The sequence below is a fragment of the Scylla paramamosain genome, chromosome 26 (assembly GCF_035594125.1).
Source record: "Scylla paramamosain isolate STU-SP2022 chromosome 26, ASM3559412v1, whole genome shotgun sequence".
NCBI lineage: Eukaryota > Metazoa > Arthropoda > Malacostraca > Decapoda > Portunidae > Scylla > Scylla paramamosain.
The window spans coordinates 16901568-16906590 of record NC_087176.1 but is presented as its reverse complement, the minus strand read 5'-3'; the positions used below and the strand labels follow the sequence as shown (position 1 = coordinate 16906590).

Sequence of the window (5023 nt, the reverse complement as noted above, 5' to 3'; positions counted from 1 at the left end):
CAGTATGAGTGGAACCCCCCCAGACATAAGAACATAAGAACATAAGAAATAAGGGAAGCTGCAAGAAGCGACCAGGCTTACACGTGGCAGTCCCTGTATGAAACACACCTACCTATTTCCATCTGCTATCCCCATCCATAAACTTGTCTAATCTTCTCTTAAAGCTCTCTAGTGTCCTAACACTAACTACATGATTACTGACATGTGAAGCATACTCCATACATGGACGGATAAGGCCCCTGTACAGAGTTAGCAGCTGGGGGGGTGAGAAAAACTGGCGGAGACGTCTCAGAACACCTAACTTCATAGAAGCCGTTTTAGCTAGAGATGAGATGTGAAGTTTCCAGTTCAGATTATAAGTAAAGAACAGACCGAGGGTGTTCAGTGTAGAAGAGGGGGACTGTTGAGTGTCATTGAAGAAGAGGGGATAGTTGTCTGGAAGGTTGTGTCGAGTTGATAGATGGAGGAATTGAGTTTTTGAGGAATTGAACAATACCAAGTTTGCTCTGCCCCAATCAGAAATTTTAGAAAGATCAGAAGTCAGGCGTTCTGTGGCTTCCCTGCGTGATATGTTTACCTCCTGAAGGGTTGGATGTCTATGAAAAGACGTGGAAAAGTGCAGAGTGGTATCATCAGCGTAGGAGTGGATAGGACAAGAAGTTTGGTTTAGAAGATCATTAATGAATAATAAGAAGAGAGTGGGTGATAGGACAGAACCCTGAGGAGCACCACTGTTAATAGATTTAGGAGAAGAACAGTGACCGTCTACCACAGCAGCAATAGAGCGGTCAGAAAGGAAACTTGAGATGAAGTTACAGAGAGAAGGATAGAAACCATAGGAGGGTAGTTTGGAAATCAAAACTTTGTGCCAGACTCTATCAAAAGCTTTTGATATGTCCAAGCCAACAGCAAAAGTTTCACCAAAATCTCTAAAAGAGGATGACCAAGACTCAGTAAGGAAAGCCAGAAGATCACCAGTAGAGCGGCCTTGACGGAACCCATACTGGCGATCAGATAGAAGGTTGTGAAGTGATAGATGTTTAAGAATCTTCCTGTTGAGGATAGATTAAAAAACTTTAGATAAGCAGGAAATTAAAGCAATAAGACGGTAGTTTGAGGGATTAGAGCGGTCACCCTTTTTAGGAACGGGTTGAGGAGGGATTGGAGTGATAGGACAAGATAAAGATATGAGATTGTGATCGGAGGAGCCCAACGGAGAAGAAAGGGTGACAGCATAAGCAGAAGGATTAGAGGTCAAGAAAAGGTCAAGAATGTTGGGCGTATCTCCAAGACGGTCAGGAATACGAGTAGGGTGTTGCACCAATTCCTCTAGGTCATGGAGGATAGCAAAGTTGTAGGCTAGTTCACCAGGATGGTCAGTGAAGGGAGAGGAAAGCCAAAGCTGGTGGTGAACATTGAAGTCTCCAAGAATGGAGATCTCTGCAAAAGGGAAGAGGGTCAGAATGTGCTCCACTTTGGAAGTTAAGTAGTCAAAGAATTTCTTATAGTCAGAGGAGTTAGGAGAGAGGTATACAGCACAGATAAATTTAGTATGAGAATGACTCTGTAGTCGTAGCCAGATGATGGAAAACTCGGAAGATTCAAGAGCGTGGGCACGAGAGCAGGTTAAGTCATTGCGCACATAAACGCAGCATCCAGCTTTGGATCGAAAATGAGGATAGAGAAAGTAGGAGGGAACAGAAAAGAGGCTACTGTCAGTTGCCTCAGACACCTGAGTTTCAGTGAGGAAAAGAAGATGAGGTTTAGAAGAGGAGAGGTGGTGTTCTACAGATTGAAAATTAGATCTTAGACCGCGAATGTTGCAGAAGTTAATGAAGAAAAAGTTGAGGGGGGTGTCAAGACACTTAGGGTCGTCGACGGAAAGGCAGTCCGACCTGGGGACATTTATGGTCCCCTCCCCAGATGGGGACTCCGAGGCTGGTGTAGGAGTCGCCATGAGTTTAAAATTTTTGAGTGAAGGGTGTGTGTGTGTTATTAGGTGCTTGTAGTTTCGTGTGGAGGAAGAGAGTTGTCTTTAGAGGGCAGGCTGTGACTGCCCCCTTGTGTTGTGAGACACAAAGGGAAACAAACGTTCAGTGAGGTCACAGCTGGGTTTAATGATAAGTTCACAGCACCCCCTGAGCAGTGCTTTAGACCTCACTGGGAGTAATTATCGTTTCGGCAGGAGTCTACTGCCTTCTCATACTGTAATATTATTCAGAATGCAACTTCTTCTCAGTATTGAGTAGAGAGAATATGCCAACAAGACTTCCTTGACATAGGTGTGTTGAAGCAATGTGTGCTGAATCGTAAACCAATCAAGGAGTCTGTTTCCTTCATCGAAGCCAAAATGTGTTTTCAACCAATCAAACAAGGAAGGGTAGTCACTCCAGTCAGTTTAATGACAGGTAAAAGCAGCTTCTCCTAGAATCTGTTCGACTTCAATCCAACAAAACTCTCAAAAAAAACATGATGCACCCATTCCCTTGAAAGCTGGAAAGTTGGCATTCCTTAAACATTTAACTTTCATCGATACAGTAAAATACCTCTACATCAAGAGACTAGTTTCGCATCAGGAGACATATTCCTACAAGTTTACCACCTTCATCAAGCAATGATAACGACATGAAACTAGATGCAGACAACGATTTGTTGGAATTTGATTGACAAGGTGAGTTTATATTTTTATCATCTATCACAAAAAATCCTACAATGAATAAAACAACAGTGTGAAATTATACTCATACAGGTAGATTACCATTTAACTGTTGTGGTTGTTATTAACTAAACTGTTTGATCTTTTATTATTATTATTATTATTATTATTATTATTATTATTATTATTATTATTATTATTATCATCACCATCATTGTTATTTTACAAACTATTTTTTTTTTTTTTCAGAAAGCTGCTAACACACACACACACACACACACACACACACACACACACACACACACACACACACACACACACACACACACTGTCGGCTGTGTTAAGTGACGCTAGTTGAACCACTACAAGGACTGGAGATAGTAATGCACAGAAGCACCATTATCACTTTTATCTTTGATTATATTATAATTAATGGAGAGCTCAAAGTTGTTTTAGTATTCCTACTATGAACCAATTTTATCAGGATTATACATTTATTTTCACTTGAATGTCAGAATAGTAATACGATATGGTGTGACCTGTAGTATAGTGAGGCGCTGCTTTCAGCCTTGACAAACATCATCTATGAACTGATGATAAATTAGCATCAATGATTGCTCTTCTGAGTGTTAGGGGCAAGGTTGACTGCAAAGTGTTTTCTACTATAAGGATGACAGAATTGAAAGATTCACAACGTGGTAATGAAATAAAAAAAAGAAAAAAAGCGTGAGGATAAGTACAACCAAAACAATGCCAAGGAGTTTGTAATACGTTGTTTCACCAGTAACATTTATGGCAATATTAAGAGTGATTGAACGAAATGAATAATAATAATAATAATAATAATAATAATAATAATAATAATAATAATAATAATAATAATAATAGTAATAATAATAATAATAATAATAATAATAATAATAATAGTAATAATAATAATAATAATAATAATAATAATAATAATAATAATAATAATAATAATAACGTGGTAATTGTAAAACCCTAAGTATTCTAGAGAGAGAGAGAGAGAGAGAGAGAGAGAGAGAGAGAGAGAGAGAGAGAGAGAGAGAGAGAGAGAGAGAGAGAGAGAGAGAGAGAGAGAGAGAGCAAAACTGAACCCGCGGGAAGCACTAAAATTAGCCAGAGTGACTTAGAGTCTAAGTCTGTCCTTAATGAATTATTAAGAGATGTTGCATGTTAGTAGATTTTTTTTTTTTTTTTTAAGGTTTACTGGGCCATGTGAAAGCTTCAATATCTAGAAATATTTCTTGCTTAACACACTGTATTATTCCTCATTTTATAACTCTTTAATTATTCAACATAAGGAAGATGTATGTCACGTGAAAGTCAATAAAACGTAGTCTATAACGAGGTATAACAGATAGTTGCATATACGAGTACTCTGTCAAGGACACACAAGACAGGTAAAATAAAGCGATGATGAATGACCGACGGATGATTACCTTTAAGTGTGTTTTACTGATTTGTTTACTTTTGGCACTTGACCACTTGTCGCACTCAGCGCGTCATTAATGAAAAACGTTTTCTAGGTAAAAAAAAATACAGTCTTAATGCAAAAATCTATTTTCACTGCTTAATTTAAATAATTAAATTCTTCTCACAGTTCGCTAACTACTGGTGCGGTAGCAGTGAGTAAATCAAACATACAAGACTATAACCTTTCCAAAGTTCTCGTGGGGGACTCTAGTTTTACTTGCCGGACTGTCATTCTCCATCTCGACAACAACTTAACCGATACTAACTGGGCACTAAGGTAAGGCAGTCTTTGTGAGATTATATGAAATTATCTCTACATTCGTAGTATTACCTAGCAGTTGTGATTCTAACATCAAATTGTTATGTGATACTTTTTCGTTAGAATGCTGGAAAGTGCTGGACTTTGGAAGCTGCCCCACACAAAACTGCTAGTGATGAGCTTGGTGAAGGGAATGGAGTCCATTCTTCTGCACTCCACCTTCCGCAACATTGTTCATGGACTCTACATGGTCATCCCCATAATGGACACCCTGCGCACTCCATTAATGTTTCATCCTGAAATAGGTTTGGGAAAAAAAAAATGCTAGACACCAAATCCCAATTGCTACTCGTAGATAAATTTACCTTGTGTAATCTAACTTTCAGTAATAATTTTAGTTATTGATATTACTTTATCGTAATTTGCGTTATTTCCATCTTTAGTGTATTTGCTTCAAATTAATTGGCATTCCATTCCTTACGCTATTATTCAAAAATTATAATTGAAATGGGATTGTATATATATATATATATATATATATATATATATATATATATATATATATATATATATATATATATATATATATATATATATATATATATATATAT

The 5023-nt window shown here is 37.7% G+C and overlaps 1 long non-coding RNA gene across 1 annotated transcript in view; it reads left to right on the top strand.

Annotated features, from left to right (window-relative positions):
* The window catches only part of LOC135113922 (uncharacterized), a 56224-nt gene extending 51805 nt beyond the window's left edge, over positions 1–4419 (top strand). Inside the window, exon 3 of the long non-coding RNA XR_010275121.1 lies at positions 4281–4419. This is a non-coding gene — a long non-coding RNA (uncharacterized LOC135113922). The remainder of the gene's footprint in view (positions 1–4280) is intronic.
* The last annotated feature ends 604 nt before the right edge of the window (positions 4420–5023 follow it).